At 33.6% G+C, this 13,502-nt stretch overlaps 1 pseudogene; it reads left to right on the forward strand.

The window, feature by feature from the left end:
- The first annotated feature begins 6,467 nt into the window (after nt 1-6,467).
- LOC127544341 (nucleosome assembly protein 1-like 1) lies at nt 6,468-7,603 on the forward strand (annotated as a pseudogene).
- The last annotated feature ends 5,899 nt before the right edge of the window (nt 7,604-13,502 follow it).

Genomic DNA, 13,502 nt, shown 5'->3' on the forward strand with positions numbered 1-13,502 from the left:
CCTAACACCTTTCCATCTTTATGCTCAAGATGTAAGTAGGAAGGGAGTTTTGGAGCCTAGAACCTAAGGGGAACATGACATAAAGAAATATTGCAAGTGGGAAACAAAAGGAAACTGCATTCACAGCTGAACCCAGAGTCCTTTCAGTGACAGTTTTCTACCTAAGGACCCTCCCAAAGTTCTGCTATGATAACTTTCCCTTCAGTCTTTGCTGCCATCAGTTCTTTTATAACACCTGGGATATCCAGACTCCTCTAGGTACTAGTTTAGGTAAGAGGGAAAAATTTTCTGGTCCCACTGAAATATATTAGGGCTAAAAGTAAAGGTTTTTCTCAATATTCCCTGACAATGAGGCAATCTCTTATCCTTGCCAAATCCAGTCCTTCTAGATGTGCCCTTGATCCCATCACCTTCTATCTTCTTGATCAAATTGCAACCTCAACCATCCTTCACCTCTCTCTCTAATCTTCAACCTTTTCCCTTCCACTGATTATTTACCTATTTGCCTTCAAACATGCCCAAGCCTGCTCATTTTTCAAAAGATTTCACTAGATCCTATTATCTCCTTAAACTTTTATACTCTTTTCTCCATTTCTCAGCAAAACTTCTTGAAAAATCTATCTATATTCACTCAAAGCTCAACCTTTTGCAATTTGGCTTTTGCCTCATCTTATCTACTCACTCCAAAATTATCAACAATCTTTTTGTTGTTGAATCTAATGTTCTTTTCTCAGTCCTCACTCTTCTTGACCTATGTGTGTCATTTGATGTGGCTGGCCATCCTCTCATCCTTCATACTTTCTCTTCTTTGGGTATCCATGATACAACTCTCTAATGATTCTCCTATTTGTCTAACTTCTCCTTCTCAGTCTCCTTTGCTGTTTTAGCTGTGGGGATTATAATTGCCCAATCTGGAAGGAAAACCACTGAGGCAGAGGTCTGAGCCAATGGCACTTTATTAAATGGTCGTGGTCCTCAGATCTTCCTTATGATCTGAGATGTCCCTAATCCCCCATCATAAGGTATGATATCCCAATATGCAAAAGAGGCATGGTAAAATGCAGAATCTCGTCCAATGATAGTTTGTTCTTGTGGGCCAAAAATGATGTATCAGCAGGGAAACACAAGTTGGGTGAAGCGTGGAGCATCTCCACTGACTTAATGGTCACAAGATAGTCACCTGCTTGTGTTGGACAAGAGAAAAAAGTCCAGAGATATAAAAATAAGTTGGGGGACTTTTAAAAAAATCAAGGCATCCTCCCTGGGTTTGGACATGGACATTTGATAGCTTTGTCAGCATTCTTGTGGTTGCACAAGTGAGCTTCATAACTGGTAAGCAAATAGTAAACATTAATATAATGTTAATATAATATAATGTATAGGTCAATTATAAAAGCCTACTATATACTAAACATATATAAGCTTACCATCTTATTTAAACATCCCTATATGATTTAATAAATTATTATAATTTTTTGAATTTTGAATTATAAAATAATAAGTAAAAATATTAAACTGATTAATACTGATTGGAATAGAGTGGGGTCCAAATGAATCATTTGGACTTTCACTCATCTTATGCTCCTTAATTTTGAGTCATCCTGAATGCTATGTTCTAGGTCCTTTTCTGTTCTCTACATTTGTGTTTGGAGACCTCATCAGCCACCATAGATTTAATAATCATCTATATGCAGATGATTCCCAGATCTATATACCTGGCTCCAGTCTGTCTGCTGAACATCAGCTATATACCATGAATTGCCTATTGGAATTTTCAAGCTGGATGAACCAGAGACATAAAAAGTCTCTCATCAAAATCACATGTCTAAAACAGAACTTATTATCATCTCACCTCATCTCCTCTTCTACAATCTACTTCTTTTCCAAACTTGCTAATTTTTGTTGAAGGCACACCATTCTTCCAGACTTCTTGGTTTCTAAACTTAGCTTTCTCCTCAATTTCTAATTCTTCATATTACACCTATTAATTACCAAATCTTAGACAAATCTTCTACCTTCACAGCATCTCTCACAGTCAGCCTCTGCTTTCTGCTCATACAGCCACCAATTTAATTGAGGTTCTCATCTCTCCCCAAGACATCATCTTTATGATATCATTAGCCCTCTTCAAGAATGAAGAACAAACAACAATATTACAATAGACTCCTGATTATTCTCTTTGTCTTAAATTCCTCCCTACTCTATCTCCATCTTTCCCAGTGCTAACAAAGGATTTTCCTTTTTTTAATTTTCAAAACATGTGCATGGATAATTTTTTAACGCAGACCCTTGCAAAACCTTGCATTCTAAATTTCCTTCCCTTCCCTCCATCCCCTCTCCTGGATGGCAAATAATCCAATATATATTAAATATGTTTAAAAATATATGTTAAATCCAATATATGTATATATATTTATACAATTATTGTGCTGCACAAGAAAAAAACAGATCAAAAAGAAAAAAATAAGAAAAAATAAAATGTAAGCAAGCAACAACAAAAAGAGTGAAAATGCTATGTTATGATCTACATTCAGTTCTCATGGTTTTCTCTCTGGGTATAGATGGCTTTCTTCATCCCAAGATCCTTAGAACTGGCCTCAATCATCTCATTGTTGAAAATAGCCATGGCCATCAGAATTGACCTTTGTATAATTTTGTTATTGCTGTGTACAATGATCTGGTTCTGCTCATTTCATTTAGCATCAGTTCTTGTAAGTCTTTCTAACTTACATATTGAATGATTCACTGATGCTTAAGAAGAAAAGCAACATCAAGGTGAGGAAAAAATAAGATTGTGTGATGGTAAGATTTTACATTTCTAAAACCCTTTAAGATTTGTAACTCCTTCTTTATAGCATGAGAAACAGCATATTATATATGAGGGTTCAGGGAGGATTAGCACCTCCTGTAGAAGGGTTTGCCAAGCCCTTTCCAGGGCTGCTTATCCACCTGTAGCATCTATTCATCTCTCAACTCTCATCTGTGGCTTCAAGAAGCTGTAGCACGCCCAACAACCATATCCTGGTAGACTGGACCAACAATCTAAACCAGGTTGAAGGTAACCAACCCCACTGATGAGTTTGAGAAATGTCTACCTCACACATGTGAAGACTTTCCTCCAACAGTATGGGCAGACGTGAACAATTTGTTCCAATGGCCAAGAAGATGGCTAAAGCAAAGTCAGACAACAAAAGTGACAAGATTATCCACTGCATAGGTCATAGCCAATCAGTCTGGCCTTTGCCTTGCCACTAGTTTTTGATGACACAGGAAGAGACAACATCCATCCCCCCAAAGATATCCTTACTTCCTACTTTTCTGAGAAAATCTAAACCATCTGCTTTCTTGTCTTCCCTATTTCATACTTTGAAACTCTTCTTTTTCATCCACCCCACCTTTCATTAGTCCTTTCTCTAATCTCTTGCCAAGGTTATCTCCTCAATTTGTGCCCTTAATCTAGAATCTTCTCTTCCTTCCTCTGAAAGTTTGCCCCAGCTAACACCCTCTTTTCTCTAATATTCAGATTTTTTTTATCCTCTAGCTTCTTCCCTATTGTCAATGATAAATATTCACAATTCCTCTTTCTTTCTGTTAAAAAAAATTATTGATACTATTTTTAAACATTGCTATCACTCCCTAATTACTTCCCACCCCAACAAAAGATCCATCTTTATTTTTTTTTTAAAAGCAATTAAGTAAAATAATGCAACATGCTGGCCCTATCTGACAGTGTTTGCCTCATTCAGCACCTACAATCCATCATTTCTTCACTAATAAGTAGGAGACATGCTTCATCATTAGTCTTCTAAGTTGTAGTTAATGCATTAAGAAGAATCCGGAAATCTTTTAACATTATTTCTCTTTACATTATTATGGTAATTATAAATTATTCTCCTGGCCTGCTTATTTAAATCTGCATTAAGTTCCTACAAGTCTTACAAAGTTTCCCTGAGTTCTCCATATGCATTGTTTCTTACAGTGTAATAAAATTTCATTGTATTCATATATTAAAACTTTAGTCCCTCATCAATAAACATTCACTTTTCTTCCTTTTTTCTTGCTTATACACAATCATGCATATATGTATATGTGTGTGCACAAATACACATGTGTGTATATACACATGTACATTATGTGTGCATTTACACACACACACACACACACACACATATACACACACACACATACAGCTGGGTGACATCAAAGTGAAAAGAGCACTCCACCTGGAATCAGGAAGACAAGACCAGAATTCAAATATAGTCTCAGTCATTTATTAGCTATATGATCTAGACAAGCCACTTAACCTCTATCTGTCTTTGTTACTTTATCTGTGAAAGTAGGATAACAAGAGCACCTATCTCTCAGAGTTGTTGGGAGGAACAAATGAGAAATATTTGTAATGTACTTTGCAAGCCCTAAAGCACTATATAAATGTTAGCTATTGTCATTATTAGATTAGTAGTAGTAATATTTCTGGGTCAAAGATTTTGAAGAATTAAGCTACTCTTTTAGTACAATTCCAAATTGTTTCCAAAATGGTCATGTCAATTCATAATTCTACCAAGAGTACATTAGTGCTTCTGTCATTTACTGTTCCTCCAACATTTTCTATTTTCATCTTTCTCATTTTTTCCAATCTGAGAGGTGTAAGGTAAAATATATTTTAATTTGCATTTTTCTCATTTTAGCCACCTTTCTTAAAAACCTTTCACTTGACTCTGTCATCTCTTCAAGCAATCATCCTGGTTCTTTACTACCTTTCACATATTCCTAGAAAAAGCCATCTATGCTTATTGTCTCTGTTTCCTCACCTTTTCACTCTTTTGTGATCTAACTTCTCACCTTGCCATTCAGTTGAAACTGTTCTCTGCAAATGAACCAATGATTTCTTAATTTATCCATCCAATGGTCTTTGCTTAATCCTCAAGCTCCTTGACCTTTTTGCAGCTTTTAACATTGCTAATTGCTCCTACCTTCCAGACTCTCCCTTGATATCCATGACAGTGTTCTCTCAGGATTCTCTATCTACACAATTTATCAATCTTTCCCAATCTCCTTTGCTAAACCATTATCTATCTCTTGAGTGTCTCCTTAAAAGCTTTGACTTAGGCTTTCTCTTTCCTCTCAGTGATCTCATCTTCTCCAGTGGATTCAAATATCACTTTTATGCAGATGATACCCCAAACTACATATCTAGTCCTCATCTGCCTCCTGCCCTAGTCTAATTTGTACAAGTATTTTGAAAAACTGCTTTTTGGAGGGATTTTTTAAAATGACAATCATTTCCAATATGCTTCCTTCATCACTCTTCTAACAAAGAAACTCAATTAAGCAAAAATCAACTGACAAAACAAATGCTTCTGATGATATATGCAACATTCTACAATGCTCTACTTCCTTATCAGAAACAAAGGATAAATGTTACATTTTCTATTTTTCGAAACTATTACTTGTGATTAATTTCAATTCAGACATACTGTACTGTTTTCATCTATATTTTGTGGACTTCAGAATATATTGTTCCCTTAGTTCTTATTTCTTTGTCTTATATCATTTCATTCAACTCTTCCAAATTCCTAAATTTCCTCTGAATTTCTCATATTCTCCTACTTTCTCAACTGATGTATACCCATCTTGCTTTCAGGCTTTTGTTACTATGAAAAATGTCACTGTGAGTATTTTTGCATATATGATACTTTTCTTTGGGTCTTTGACTTACATGGAGTACATTCAGTCAAAGTGATGTTCCTAAAGTTTGAATCTAACCATGTTACCTCCCAACTTAATAAATTCCATTGGCTCTGGGACAGAGCCTAGATGTCAGAATAGAGGCAGGAACTGGCCTAAGCTCTCCCAAATTCTATTCCAAACAATTTAAAAATTAACCTCAAACTGAATTCTGGTGTGGCAGAGCCAACAAAAGGTCAGGGTGAAATAATTTTCCAGACCAAAACAACTTAGGAGGTCCACAGGAAAGCTCCGTCTCACCAGAGTAGTTATTGTCCTGAAGCACAGTGCAGCATGGACTGCACCAAGGAGCCAGCAGCAGACCCTGGCAGCAATGGAAGCAGCAGCTTCAGGAGCTCTCAGCCCACAGATGGTAAGAGGGTCTTATAACTAGTCAGAAAGGAATTGCAAGAGATCCTTTATTGGAAGTGGTTTCAAGCCCCAGGTCTAGGGGTCTCAGATCCGGAGTGGAAAAGAGCACTGGTGCTTGTAACTGAAGGGGAGCAGAACTCCTACTCAAAGTTCCAGGGTGCTCATGATTGCTTTTAAGGGAGTAGGGATCTGGTCTCAGTTTCAAAGCAGAAAGCAGAAAAGCTCTTGTGGTTGCTAGAGACCAGAACACTGGTTACAATTTTAGGACCAAGAGGTGTGATATTACCACTCTGAGTCACAGCCCGCATAGCCCCTCCCACTTGTTCTCTGTAGCAGCCATGGACTCAAATATTCAGAGATCTTACAACATGGCAGACACTGACAGCAAAGAAATTGAACTTGACAAATGAGATATGGAAAATGTTGAAGAAATAAAAGCAGGAAAAAATAGTGGAGCTACAAAGAGCAAGCTCATCAGTTGAATGTTATGATGTAAAATCCTCAAATTTTTTAATTTCTTCAACAAAGACTATATGATTTAATGAGAGCATCAACTGGATACATTGAAAGCTTGCCAAAAGTAATTAAAGAGATGTGTGAATGCCTTCAAAAACCTTCAAATAAAATGTGGCAGAAGCTAAGCTACATGAGGAAGTTCATGCTCTTAAAAGAAAGTATGCTGTTCTTTACCAGCAGCTTTTTGATAAGAGAAATAAAATCATTAACTCAATTTATGGACCTGCAGAGGAAAAATATGAATGAAAATCAGATGATAATGAAGAGATTTCAGAAATGAAAAATAAAGCTAAGTTTGAAGAGGAGAAAAAAGATGAAGAAAAAGAAGACCCTGATGGAATTACTGAATTTTGGCTGACTTTTTAAAAATGTTGACTTGCTCATATTCAGGAACATGATGAATCTATTCTGAAGGACTTGAAAGTGAAGTTTTCAGATGCTGGTCAACCTATGAGCTTTACATTAGAATTTTATCTTGAACCCAATGAATATTTCACAAATGAGATACTGATGAAAACATATTATAAACAGTCAAAGCCAAATGATCCTTATTCCTTCTTCTTTGATGGACTATAAATTATAAGTTTAACAGGGTGTCAAATAGATTCAAATAGATTTTAAAAAGGAGAAAATTACACTTTAAAATTATTAAGAAGAAACAGAAGCACAAAAGATGTGAGACTATTCAAACTATGATGAAAACAGATTCTAATGATTCCTTCTTCAATTTATTTTCTCTTCCTAAAGTTCCTGAAAGGGGAGATCTGGATGAGGATATGGAAGCTATCTTTTTAGCAGACTTTGAAATTGGTCACTTTTTACATGAGAGTATGGTCCCAAGATTAATATTATATTTCACAGGAGAAGCTATTGAAGATGATGGTGATAATTATGATGAAGAAGGTGAAAGACTGATGATAAGGAAGAGGAAGATGTTGAAGAAAATCATTCAAAATATGATTCAAAGAAAAATCCAAACTCAGTCTAATATAATCAGCAGTGAGGAGTGTATGCTATAGTCTTGAGGATTACTGTATTGTCCCAGCCTAAACACAATTAATAGTTACTTATAGTCCCATGTTTTGTGTTTTTTTGATAGAATCATGTAAATAGCTTTTTTTTTTAAATGAACAGTTAAGAACCATTTCAAACTATACATGCATTCTACTTAGAATGTTAACAGTATAATTTCTGTCAGATATGTAGAATGCAGAGAATCACCTAATACATGTCCATTACTACATAATTTGGTTTTTATGAAGTTTTTTGTCATGAAGCTATTAGACTGCAATTGTAAAAATTTTCCAAACTGTTATTTGAGCCAAATATTGGTTTAGAAAAAAGAAATACTTCTGAAGAACAAATCAAAGTAGTTTTTCAATCCAGTAGTTGAATTGATTTGTCTGCTTGCATTAGCTATGACTTTTTTATTTTGTTAAAGAAATATAGTGACTTGTACTAAATGGGAGACAAAACATTTTGAAATTTAATTTGAGAAAAGACTAGTATAGAGTTAATAATTTTAAGAATTTCCAGTAAGAACTTATACTAAGTGAAATGAGCAGAACCAAGAGATCATTGTACTTGGGCAAAAAAGATTATATGATGATCAATTCTGATGGACATGGCTCTTCTCAACAATGACATGATTCAGGCCAGTTCCAATAATTTTTTGATAAGGAGATCTATCTACACCCAGAGAGAGGACTGTGAGAGCTGTGTGGATCACAATATAGCACTTCCACTTCTTTTGTTGTTTGCCTGAATAGTGCAGCAATATAATTGTATAAATATGTGTGCCTATATTCAATTTACATTTATATTTTTGCCATGTTTAATATATATTGGATTACTTGCCATCTAGAAGAGGAAGAAAAAGGAAAGTGGGGGGGTGGGAATTGAAAAACAAGGTTTTGCAAGGGTCAGTGCTGAAAAATTATTCTTGCATATGTTTTGAAAATAAAAGGCTTCAATTTAAAAAAATAAAAAACAAACAAATTTATAAGATAAAATTTCCAGTAAGTAATGTTCATTAGCTGTCTGCTATTTATGGATTTTTGTACTTTAATGTGACATAGTAATCTACAAAGAAACTTAGTCATTCTTTCCAACAATGACATGATTGATGCCAGTTCCAATGATCTTGTGATGAAGAGAGCCATCTACACCCAGAGAGGATTATAGGAATTGAATGTGGATCACAACATAATATTCTCACTTTTTGTTATTGTTTGCTTGCATTTTGCTTTCTTAATCATTTATTTTCTTTTTTTTAATCTGATTTCTCTTGTGCAGCAGCAAGAGAATTGTATAAATGTTTATACATATTGCATTTAACATATTTTAACATGTTTAACATATATTGAATTGCTTGCCATGTGGAGGGGGGGAGTGAGGGGAAGAAGGAGAAAATCTGAAACACATGGCTATGCAAGGATCAGTGTTGTCAATTTATCTGTGCATATGTTTTGAAAATAAAAAACTTTATTAAAAAATAAAAAAGAAAAAGAAACTTAGTCATTCTATTAAGATTATTTTTTACCACTAGAATGTGAATAATATTTTCAGAGTCTCCTACTTGTCCATTCAAACTGAAAGAATATTTCCCTTTTCTAGTGGTATAATGGTATATGTTCACTGAAAATGATCACTTCTACCAAAGTTTCTTAAATTGTGGGCTGCAATCCCATATGAGATCCTATAACTGAATGTGGGGAGTCATGGAAAATTTGGCAACAGTAAAAGATTTCTGAATGCAACAACCAAAAATTAATTCAAAATCAAATGCATAATGAATTCAAGGTGTTTCCGACAGCTCTTGCCCATTTTGCATCATACATCTTCACTGCAGCCTTGATTCTGAACACACAATATGCACATTTAGTACTGTGTATGTACAAATATTGCCAGAAATATCTCAGCTCAAATTCAAGACCAAGTCACATAAAAAATTCTCAGCAAAAAGGAGTCATAAGTGGAAAAAAGTTTAAGAAGCCCTGACTTATATCACCTGATAGAAGCCCATTAAAAGTTCTTTTGTTACAATTTAAAAATAAATTACTAAACAGAATGTTAGTCCTCACAGGATGTCTTAATTCAACACATTTGGATGTTGACCTTGATAGATGTAGCTAATGGAGATTATTTAGGAGAAGGGACCAGACTTTAAAATGTAATCCTACATCTGTCAATATGCAAGTGTGAATGAAGAATTCTAAATCATAACAACCTTTAAAGATCACTATTGTTAAAGGAAAATGTATTGTGGTCTTGAATTGAAGCTAGGAATAGAATTCATTCTAATTCTCATTGCTTAATATATTATATTATTTATTTATACCTTTAATTTATCCATATATTTAAATGGTTAGTATTGTTTATTTACCTCTCCCACTAGAGTGTTAAGTACATTATATAAAAATTGTTCTTGGTCATTAAAGATCAGAAATTTAAAATAAAAAAGAAGAATGATACCACTTGCAACTATGAGAGAAGAATATCTCTTCTGGATAAAGACCGAGCCAAGAGAACAGTGACGTCTCCTCTCCTTAAATCATGCAACCTGGGAAGCACTGAAAACTTACCCTATCCCAGAACTAGCTCTGAAAACAGCAGCACAAAAAAAGGAAGCTTGTGACCATGCCCCTTCTACTCCAACTTTAACATAAAGTTAAAAGAGAAAAAATAGGCTGGAAAAATGAGTAAACAACAAAAAAAGAACCTAATCATAATTAGTTATTATAATGACAAGGAAGGTCAAAATGAGAGAGTTGACTATGGTGGGATGATTTTTAAAAAAATAAAATTAAGGAGTGAGAAGGAGGAATGCACTGGGAGAAGGGAGAACACAGAAAAAAAAAATGAAGAAAATTATCTTACATAAAAGAAACATGAAAGGAAGAGCTTTTTCACTGAGAGGAAAATGAGGGTTGGCAGTAAATGTCTGAACCCTACTCTTATCAAAATTAGCTCAAAGAAGGAATAGTGTACACACTCACATGGGTATAGAAATCTATTTTACCCTACAAAGAAATAGGAAGGGAAGGGGAGAAAAGTAAGGAGAGGAATGATAAATGGAAGGTAGATTAAGAAAGGCAGTGGTTTGGAAATAAAAGAGATTTTGAAAATGGACAGTGTAAAAAGAGAGGATCATAAACAGTGGGAAAATAGAATGAAGGAAAATATACAGTTAGCCATTTTAACTGTGGATGTGAATGGGATAAGCTCACCTATAAAGCAGAAGTGGATAGTCAAAAACCAAAATCCAATAATATGTTATTTACAAGAAACACACTTAAAACAGAGAAATACACACAGAATAAAACTAAGGAGCTGGAATTACAATTCATTGTCCTTCAACTGAGGGTATTAAAAAAGCAGGAGTAGATTTGAAATGATATATGAAATCATGATTTCATACAAAGTAAAAGCAAAAAAGAGATTTTATTATAAGAGATAAGACAGGAAATTATATTTTGCTAAAAATGTACTAAATGCTAAAAAGATACCATATGCAATGAAATAATATAAATATTAAACATAAATGCACCAAATGGAATAGCACCTAAATTCTTAAAGAAAAGTTAAATGAATTATTGGAGGAAATATAGTACAATTATATTAGTAGGCAACTTCAACTTTCACCTCTCGGAACTAACAAGAAAAAAGTCAAGGAGATGAATAGAATTATTTAAAAGTTAGATATGATATAAGAAAATTGAATGGTATATAAAATAAAAATGTATTGGGAAATAAAAACCTCACAATAAAAAGCAAAAAAGCAGAAATATCAAGTGGTTATTTTTCAGATCATAACATTAAAAATTTCATTCAATAAAGGTTTATGTGAACATAATTTAAAAACTATTTGGAAACTTAATAATCTAATCCTAAATAATGAGTGAACCAAAGAATAAATCATGGAAACAATCAACAAATTTCATCAAAGAGAGTGACAACAATGAGACATTGGTGGCTATGGGATGCCACCAAAGCAATAGTAGTTAAGAGAAATTTTATATCTCTAAACACGTCAACAAAACAGGAAAGGAGCAGATCATGATTGGACATGATAATAACTAGAAAAAGGACAAATTAAACACTAAATTTGAAATTCTAAAAATCAAAGGAAGGATTAATAAAAATTCAAATAAGAAAACCATTGAACTAATAAAGAAAACTAAGAGTTGGTTTTATGGAAAAATAATAAAATAGATAAACCATTGGTTATTTTGATTCTTATTTAAAAGAAAACCAAATTACCATTATCAAAAATGAAAAGGGAAAAAATGACAATTTAAGTGAAACAGATGAATATTTACAAACATATAAATTGTCCAGAGTCAGAGAAAAAGAAAATGGAATATTTAAATAAACTATCTTGGGAAAGAAATAGAACATGCCATCAGTGAGCTCCCTAAGAAAAAATCCTGAGGTCTAGATGGATTCACAAGTTAATTCTATCAAAAGATAGATATTTAAAAAACAATTAATTTCAATAATATAAAAACTATTTTGAAAAATAGGCAAAGAAGGAAGGATTCCTGCCAAATTCCATTTATGACACAGATAAAGAAACAGAAAGAAAACAGTGGACCAATTCCCCTAATTAATATTGGTGCAAAAAATTTTAATAAAATACTAACAAGGAGATTATATCGATATATCATAAAGATCACATACAGAAATTAAGTATAGACCAACATCTCACACTATATACGAAGATAAAATCAAAATGAGTACATGATTTAGAGATAAAATTGCAAATTTTGCAATTTAGAGGAGCATAAAAAATTTTGTCTGTCAGATCTATGGATAATGGAAGAATTTGTGACCAAGCAAGAAACAGAGAGAATTATGGGATGTAAGATGGATAATTTTGATTACATTAAATTTAAAAGTTTAATAAAAAAAACAAATACAGCTAAGATTAGAAGGAAAAAAGGAAACTAGGAGGAGGTGGATTTTTTGAAAGTTTCTCTGATAAAGGCCTTTTTTCTTAAATACATAGAGAACTGAGTCATAGTTATAAGAGTACAGGTCATTGCCAAATTGTCAACTGGTCAAAGGACATAAATAGACAATTTCCAGATGAAGAAATCAAAGCTATAATCACACATAAAAAATTCTCTAAATCACTATTGATTAAAGAAATGCAAATTAAAATAACTCTGAGATAACACCTCACACCTAACAGATTGATTAATGTGACAGAAGAAAAAAAAAGATAAATGTTGGAGAAGATATGAGAAAATTGGTATAACTAATTATTGGTGGAGTTGTAAAACTGATCTGACCATCCTAGAAAACAACTTGGAACTATGTCCAAAGGGCTATCAAATTGTGTATACCCTTTGACCTAGCAATACTAGTACTAGGTTTTTATCCCAAAGAAATTAAACACCATATATATGCAAAAATGTTTGGTTTTTTGTTTGTTTGTTTTGCTGAGGCAATTGGGGTTAAGTGACTTGCCCATGGTCACACAGGTAGGAGGTATGAAATGTCTGAGCTCAGATTTGAACTCAGGTCCTCCTGACTTAGGGAGTTCTATCCACTGTGTCACCTAGCTCCCCCCAAAAAATATCTATAACAGCTCTTTTTTGTAGTGGCAAAGAATTGAAAAATGAGGGCATGTCCATCAATTCTGGAATGGCTAAACAAGTTGTAGTATATGATTATGATGGAATACTACTGCACCATAAGAAATGATGAGCAGAATGAAATTAGAAAAACTTAGAAAGACTTACATGAACTGATGCAAGAAAAGAATTAGGAAACCATCATATATGATAACAACAATATAGAATGATCAAATATGAATGAGCTATTCTCAGCAACACAGTGATCTAAGAAAATTCTAAAGGACACATGTTGAAAAATTCTAT

This window comes from Antechinus flavipes, chromosome 1 (genome assembly GCF_016432865.1).
Source record: "Antechinus flavipes isolate AdamAnt ecotype Samford, QLD, Australia chromosome 1, AdamAnt_v2, whole genome shotgun sequence".
Classification (NCBI taxonomy): Eukaryota; Metazoa; Chordata; class Mammalia; order Dasyuromorphia; family Dasyuridae; genus Antechinus; species Antechinus flavipes.